Source organism: Neopelma chrysocephalum, unplaced genomic scaffold (genome assembly GCF_003984885.1).
Source record: "Neopelma chrysocephalum unplaced genomic scaffold, ASM398488v2 Primary Assembly neopelma1_201, whole genome shotgun sequence".
Classification (NCBI taxonomy): domain Eukaryota; kingdom Metazoa; phylum Chordata; class Aves; order Passeriformes; family Pipridae; genus Neopelma; species Neopelma chrysocephalum.
In genome coordinates, this window is record NW_020897863.1 from 22,769 (window position 1) to 30,864 (window position 8,096).

At 62.6% G+C, this 8,096-nt stretch overlaps 1 long non-coding RNA gene across 1 annotated transcript; it reads left to right on the plus strand.

Moving 5' to 3' along the window:
* Positions 1 to 931: 931 nt before the first annotated feature.
* LOC113977186 lies at positions 932 to 4,272 on the plus strand. Its single transcript, XR_003537280.1, has 4 exons — positions 932 to 1,019; positions 3,265 to 3,314; positions 3,833 to 3,936; positions 4,162 to 4,272. It is a non-coding gene; the product is annotated as an uncharacterized LOC113977186 (long non-coding RNA).
* Positions 4,273 to 8,096: the final 3,824 nt, after the last annotated feature.

Sequence of the window (8,096 nt, forward strand, 5' to 3'; positions counted from 1 at the left end):
TCCATCCCTCCATCCATCCATCCATCCCTCCATCCATCCATCCATCCCTCCATCCATCCCTCCCTCCCTCCATCCCTCCATCCACCCCTCCCTCCATCCATCCATCCATCCATCCCTCCATCCATCCATCCCACAGCTGGCTCAGAGCCCCCAGCCTGGGGGGCAAACAGGGGCTCAATTCCCAGAGGGTCCTTTTCAGCTCCCGGATGAGATGCTTTGTGTCCTGGCTCCGTCCTGGGAATGGGTGGGACGGGACATCCCCCCTCCCACTGGTCTGTGGCTGTGTCAGGGCTCCCTGGGGACGTGGCTGCAGGAACAGGGACACGGCAGGGGCTGGAGGTTTTCCCCAGGGTTGTTTGAGCCCTGCTGCTCCCGGGGGATTTCTCCTCCTCTCTCTCCACCTCCCCCGTGCCTGGCAGGTCTCTGACCCACCTCTGCATCCCTCCATCCCACAGCCGGCTCAGAGACCCCGAGGGGGCTCCCAGAGGGACGAGCCCCATCCCGGTGCCCTTGGGAGCCTCTCCCCCGCACCCCGGTGCCAGGGGGAGCTCCCCTGCCCGGGCCGGGGCCGAGCCGCGCTCCCGGGGCAGCAGCGATTGGGCGCTATTTTGCTCCTTGGGCAGCTGTCGCTGTTCATTAGCGGAGCGGGGCCAGCCCGGGGCTGCCGGCGAGGAGGAGGCAGCGCTGGGCACCCCAGGTACGGCTCTGGGGGCTTTGACCCTCCCGGTGCTCGAGGGGCACCCGCGGGCATCACCCACCCCGGGCCGGGGGATTTGGGACCCCCGGGGCCCGTCCCGGCCCCGCCGGGTGAGTGTGAGCGGGGACAGAGGGGCGGGCGGGGCGGCTATTTTGGGAAGTTTCTTTGATGTGAGTCAGCGGTAAAAGGCACCCCCGGGAGCTCGGGGGGGAGAAGTCCCGGCGGCAGCGGAGCAGAGCTGATTGTTTGCTGAGCGGCTGCGATTTGGGGCATTGAAGAGAGGGACTGGTGTGAGCAGTGACCGGGATGGATGGTCGGGCAGGTGTGGGGGAGGTTCCCTGTGCGGGGTCAGGGGAGCCAAGGGCTGGAGCTGGACCTGGGGGCTGTGAGTGACCAGCCTTGCCATGGGCAAAATGTCCCTGGCATTGGTGTCCATCCAGGCACTGATGTCCATCCCTGGCACTGGTGCCCATCCCTGGTATTTTGGTGTCCATCCCTGGCATTGGTGTCCATCCCTGGCATTTTGGTGCCCATCCCTGGCACTGGTGCCCATCCCTGGCATTGGTGCCCATCCCTGCCCTGCCTGGCCCAGGCACTGACTGTTGTTGGATCCCCAGCTCTGAGCTGGTCCCGTGGGATCCAGCCCCGGGAATGCTGTTCCTGCAGGTGCCACGGCCCATCCTGGCTGGTGATGGGTCCCTGCACGGGCTGTAGAGCCCTCAACTGCCTCCAGCTCCTTCCAGCAGCCGGAGCTCCCTGTCCTGTCTGGAGGGGACAGCCCCGGGCACAGATCTGGGCAGCTCTGGGAAGAGTGGACACCTCTGGGGATGAACGACCGCTGCCCTCCAGATCTGGAGGGTGTTTGGGCTCCTCCACCCGGGGAAGGCCCAAGGGGTGGAGGTGTGGGAAGAACCTGGCACCCTGTGACAGGGCCTGGGCTCAGCTGAGGGCCGGGCAGACCTGCAGGGGTGTGGGGGGGGATGGCACTGGGCAGCCCCACAGGGATGAGGTGGGATGGCACCGGTGCTGCCCCACTCGGGTTTAGTGGGAGTCCCCAATCATGATGTGGCAGCAGGTCCCTGTGTGGGGCTGGAGGAAGATTTGGGATGCCCTGAGGCCACCAATGAGCTGTTGGGTGGGCAGAGAAGGCTCAGAGATGGCCAAGGAGGGGCGAGAGAAGAGGCACCTTGTCCTTACCAGGAGCTGCCAACCACGGCTGTGGCCGTGCCAGCACCACTGCCAGGGCATAGGAGGCTCTGCAGGAGAGGGCTCAGCCTGGCACAGGAGGCTCCTTGAGATGGTGTGAAATCACAGGGTGACCCCGGGCATTGAGGGGCATCCCTGTGGCACCAACTCCAGGGGAACACCAGCCGTGCCCAAGGAGCAGAGGGGCAGAGGTTGTGCCCTCCTCAGTCTCTCTCACACTCATCTGGGCTCCAAACCTGTTCTAAACCTGTGTGAATGGATGTGAAGCTTAAAAACATGGGAGAAAAACTCTTTGAGGAAAAATTCTGCATCTTTGTGCTTTCCCTGGGTCTGGGAAGCCCCTGTAGCCACCACAAGAGTCCTGGGGAAGCTGCAGCCCTTCCCAGCACAGAAAGGACCTGACTCACCATCACTCAAACAAAACCAAAGACTGACTTATTTATCTATTTATTTTATTTTATTTATTTTACTTTATTTTATTTTATTTATTTATTTCTCTTTATTTCCTCTTGAAAGCAAACATCTTTCAGACCCTTGGGTCCTTGGCCAAAAGGTTTCCTCTTATCTGTTTTGCTCCCAGTATCGAGTCTTAGATGTCATCCTGGGAACTGGTATTTCTTCTCAGTGTTCCACGAGGGGAAAATAAACTAGGAGCAGATCAAAGGGGGCAAAAAAAAAATCTGCTTCTGGTGAGGGCTTGGCAGGAAGTGGCACCCAGATGCCAGCAGAGTGAGGGCTGGACTTGGAGCTGCCAGGAGGGCTGAGGGGTGATGGGGTTTGTTGGTGCCTCCTCAGCCCCGTAGCCCACGCAGGGCAGAGAACCCTGAGGAGCCCAACACACCCCCCAGCCCTGCTTTGTTTCAGAGCTCTGGGGACATTCCAGTTTCCTCTCCCACCCCACAGCTGGGGAAACCCCAAGAGTCATCCCAGAGCTTTGTGATCCTCTGGGGTGTCTTGAGCTCTTCTCTGAGCTCTGGTTGCTCCTCGGTACCTGGAACTTCTCCTTCTGTGAAGCCTCCAGACACGATTTCAGGGTGCCCAAGCACCCCCTGGGTTGTTCATCCCCCTGTGTGCCTTGGCAGGGGGTCACTGTCCCCTCAGTTGCAGCTCCACAGGGATATCCAGGATTTTGGGGCTCAGAGTGCCCAAACTGCCCAGTGCTCCCGTTACACCCTGACCTCCCCAGCTCTGCCTCGATGGCCGAGGGTTTTCTGCAGCACTAACAGGGGAAACGTGGCCCTGATGTCCCCTCTCTGCAGGCCAGGGAGTGGCATCGAGGTGCCCACACCCTCCCACCCCTGGCAGTTCCCACCTCCCCGAATTTGTCACCCAATGCCCCCCTTTGTGCTTGTCTTTGCCAGATGCCAACACTGGGGTGAGCAGCGACAGCGACAGGAGAGCAGGAGCCCATGTAAGTGCCCAAAATGCGGGGTGAGGGTGCCAGGGGGGACCCCCGTGCCAGGGCAGGGCAGGGGGATGAGCAGGAGCTGTCCCACGGCATTCCAGCCGGGAAGGCTCTGCGGGGTGTGCGGCACGTCCGTGCCGGGGCAGCCCGAGGTCCCTCAGCTGTCGCTGTCACTGATCCGTGCCCATGGGCAGCTCCGGGTGCCGCTGGCACCAACCGGGACCCAACCCCGGCCCCCAAACCCCACCCAGCGCCGAGCACAAACCCCAGCGCGGCTCCCTCCCCTCCCGGCACGGCGACCCTGCCGGGATCCACCCGGATCCCGGATCCCGGATCCCACACGCTGCCCTCGGCGGATGCTGCAACCCCGCAGCCCAAACCCGGCCCCCAGCGCTGCTCCCGGGGGGAAATCCCCAAGCACAGCCCAGGGGGCCACGGGCACCGGCCCAACCCGCGTGTGCCAGGGCCGTTCGGGGCTCAGTCCAGCTCAGCAGATAAAAAATAAACGCCGGTTTGGTTTTAAGGCTGCTGAGGGAACACGGCAGCGACGAGCCGGGTCGGTGCCACTCGGGGCTGGTGGCAGGAGCAGCTGAGCCCCGGGGACAAGGAGAGTGTGGGCACCCCAAGTGTAAGCAGGCAAAGGGACTGGGGGGGATGGCAACAGGACCGGGAGGGGTGGAAAAGGGACCGGGAGGGGTGGAAAAGGGACTGGGAGGAGCAAAGGAGTTGCAGGGGGTGGCGAAGGGGCTGGAAAGGGACACAGGGTCGGGGTCTCTCTCCCGTGTGGTGTGGGGGCCCCAGACCCGCCCCGTGACTCCCCAGCCCACCCGGCCACCTCCCCCCCTCCCCGCAGGGACTAGAGGAGGGGAGTCCCCGGTTGGTGCGTGAGCAGGACCCGGAGCAGCCTGAGCTGAGCTGAGCCGAGCTGAACTGAGCTGAGCCGAGCCGAGCTGAGCTGAACTGAGCTGAGCCGAACTGAGCTGAGCTGAGCTGAGCTGAACTGAGCCGAGCCGAGCCGAGCTGAGCATGCCAGAGCCGGCGCCGGTCGGAGGGGACAGGAAAGCAGCGGAGAGGAAGCGGGTGGAGAAGGTGGGAGCCAAGGCAGCACCTGCAGGTAGGTGCGCGGGGAAGATTCCCTGGAAATTCCCTGCACCGGGATGGCCACCCTGGCCTCAGGTGGAGCAATCCCGTGTTCCCAGCCGGTCTGGCCACGAGAGGAGCTCTGCCCTCCACGGTCCCCTCGCAGCTCAGGGACATGGGGCTTCTTAGCCACCTGGCAAATCCCCCTCCTCCTCCTCCTTCTCCTCCTCCTCCTCCTCCTCCTCTCCATCCTGCCCAGATTTTCTGCTGGAGGGGGAACACGAGGAGAGGTTTTCCCAGGGTGATCCCCAGGATACTCTGGTGCCACTGTAGCCCAAACCACTCGGGCTCAGCCCCCTGGGACACTCTTCTCCCCAGTCCTGCAGTGCAAACACCTGGCAGGAGCAGGGCAGGGAGCTCCCTAATCCTGACTCTGACCCTGACCCTGACCCTAACCCCAACCCCAACCCTAACCCCAACCCTAACCCTAACCCCAACCCCAACCCTAACCCTAACCCTAACTCTAACCCTAACCCTAAACCTAACCCCGACCCTGACCCTGCCTCTGTCCCTGTCCCTGCCCCTGACCCCGCTCCTGCCCCTTCCTGTGCCCTCATCCCTGTCCATGTCCCTGCCCCTTCCCTTGCCCCTGCTCCTGTCCCTGTCCCTGCCCAGGGTGGGCTGTGCAGGAGGATGTCAAGACCCCTTCCCACCCTCATCCCAGATCCCTTCGCCCCTTTCCAGCTCTCCCATTAACTCTGTTTTCCTTGGGGGGTCCCCAGTGCCCAGGAGCCTCCCGGTGCAGAGCAAGGCAGAGCCCCCCAGCCTGGAGCCCTCGGAGGAGCCGCTGCTCTGGGAAGGGCTCACCCTCAACAAGTGCATCCTGGTGGCCTCTGTGGTGGCCCTGCTCAGCGTCACCTTCCAGGTGCTCCAAGGTGAGCTGGGGCTGCAGGGAGGGGGACAGGGAGGCCAGACCCTGCTGCCACCCCCTGCCTCTCTCCCCTCCCCTCTTCCAGCACCATGTTCCAAGGAAGGGATCACCCGAGGCCGGCAGGAGCCTCCACCACCACCTCCTCCCCTTCCTGGTGGGTTCCGAGCTTCGTGTTGTCCCAGTCCCACAGATCCAGCCTGAGGTGGGGCCACATCCCAGGGAGGGGTGGCCCGTGCCTGGGACATCCCACCCAAACATCCATGGCCTGTCCCTCTCCCCTCCCAGAGGTGCTGAGCCCCAAGGAGGAGGTCCCAGAGGGGACAGCCCAGCCCGTCCCACCGGAGAGCAGCGCGTTGAAGGGTGGAGACGAGGAGGAGGAGGAGGAGGAGGATGATGACAGCGAAGCCGACAGCAACCTGGTACAGGGCTGGGGGCACCTCCTGCAGGGGGAGCATCTTATCCCTGGGGGAGGGAGGGAGGAGGGTCCCGGGCCCTGGGGCTGCATCACCACGTCCTGGTCCCCTCTGTCCCCACGCAGGCAGAACCCTGGATCTTCAAGAAGTGGTTTGGCCGCGCGACTCCAGAGGATGAGGACAAGGATGAGGACAAGGATGAAGTCGAGGATAAGGGTGAGGATGAAGACAAGGATGAGGAACCCACAGATGTCCCTGAGGTGCCACCGGCTGCAACAGAGGTGAAGAAGAGCCAGGAGAAGCAGGAGAAGAAGGTGGAGAAGAAGGTGGAGAAGGAGGTGGAGAAGGAGGAAGAGGAGGAGGAAAAGCAGGAGGAGGATGAGGAAGAAAAGGAGGAGAAAGAGGAGAAGGAGGAGGAAGAGGAGGAGGAGGAGGAAGAAAAGGAGGAGGAGGAAGAAAAGGAGGAAGAGGAGGAGGAGCAGGAGGAAGAGGAGGAGAAGGAGAAGAAGAAAAAGGAGAAGAAGGAGGAGAAGAAGGCCCGGGAAGGCCGTGCCGTCCATGCGGAGCGCAGCAGCCGGAGAGAGGCACGAGCCAAGGACAGGACACCAGGGGACAAACCTGGCAGAGCCCCCAGGACCCCCAGGGACCCTGAGCAGCAGCCCCAGAAGAAACGAGACCGGGAGAGGAAGGAGAAGAAGGAGAGGAAGGAGAGGAAGGAGAGCGGGCGGGAGCGGGAGGAGCCCAGGAGGGAGGGGGGGAAGGGCCGTCCCGGCAGAGCCAACGACGGCCGGGAGAGCCCCAAGAGGGACTGGAAGCAGCAGAAGGGCAGGAAACCCTGGGAATCAGCTCCGGGCAAGGACGGCAGGGCCAGGGAGGGCAAGAGGCGCGACTGAGGCCGGGGCGGCCGAGGGGCTCCGTGACACCGGATCCGGGGACACGCAGGGGGATCCAACCCACCACTGCCCCCGGCTCCTGCCTGTTCTCCAGAGACATCCCTGGGCCATGGGCAGCACCCCAGGATCCCTGAGCAGCAGCAGAGCATCCCAGGAGCCTGGCACGAGCCTCCCCGGGGACTTTGGGCCCCCCTGGATCAAATGGCCAAAGGTGACCTGAAAGGACCCGGGGAAGGAGCTTCTCTTCGGGCTTTGTGTCACTGCCCCGTCCCCACCCAAACCCCCCTGCGGGTCCTTCCCACCCGCGGGGTCATTTCCACCCAGGGCAGCACAGTGGGGTCCCCCTGACCCCAGGGAACAGAGTTGGTCTCCAGACTGTGCAGCTCTTCAGTTACTGGTTTTATTTAAAGCAAATCAAGAGAGAAGAATATCCTGGGTTACAGAACCAGAGGGACATCGGGGACAGACCCCCCCGACCTCACTCGGTGCCATCGCTGGGGGTGGCACAGAACTTGCAGGAAACAGAACCAGGTTGGAGCCCCTCACTGGGGATCCCTTCAGGCTTTGCCTTTGCCTTTCAGGAAGGAAACACAAGTGCAACCTCACACAGCACTGGAGCCACTGCAGGAGACGTTCACAGCCCCAACCCATGGCAGGTTTCGGTATTTGCTGAGTCAATAGAGGTTAAAATAAACTATTTTCATTTTTAATAAGGTATTCGACTGGATGTTTAAAAAGAAAGGGGGAAAAAAAAGGAAAAAAAACACAAGAAAAGCCCTTGTCCCTGGCTGTGTGTGTGTTTTCTGTGCCCCACAGAGCTGAGGGGCTCAGGGGTAACCCGGGTCCTTGTGGGGCTGCAAGACAGGGCCAGTGGGTGCCAACTCAGCCCCGTGGGGACACTGCAAAGCCCAAGAGCTGCTCCCAGCACTGAGAGGTGCAGCCAGGACAAGCTCAGGAGCTGCTTCCCAAGGGTTTAGCTCCCTGTCTGACGGTTGGGCTCAGCTGGAAAGATGATCCGGGTGCCGATGCCGGCAGGGACACGGAGCAGGTGCTCTGGCAGCCGTTTGCTCCCGCTCCCATTAATAGTGTGAGAGCCCAGGAGGTGTAACGGGATCACTCCCTCCCTCCCTCCCTCTGGGAGCGGGGTCGGGGCAGGGTGACGTGGATGTGACCTGGCCAGGAGCCCCAGGTCACGGCCAGTGGGTCCCCATGGCCCCAGTCACAGAGGGACAGACCCTGCAAGGGGGTTTGGCCTCTTGCTCTGCTGTCACAGGTGGAGTCCTGTGGCCGGGGGGGGCTAACGATGGGCTGGGAAATGGCCAGAGGATGCTGCGAGGCTTGGAGGAAGCAACATCTGCCCTTCCCAGCCACTACAGGAGCAGAAAGGCAGCGATAAATAAGTGCAGTCTTGGCTGGATCTGCCAAGCTTCGCCCTCCCCCCACGGCCCCACAGCCCAAAGGCCCCCACGGG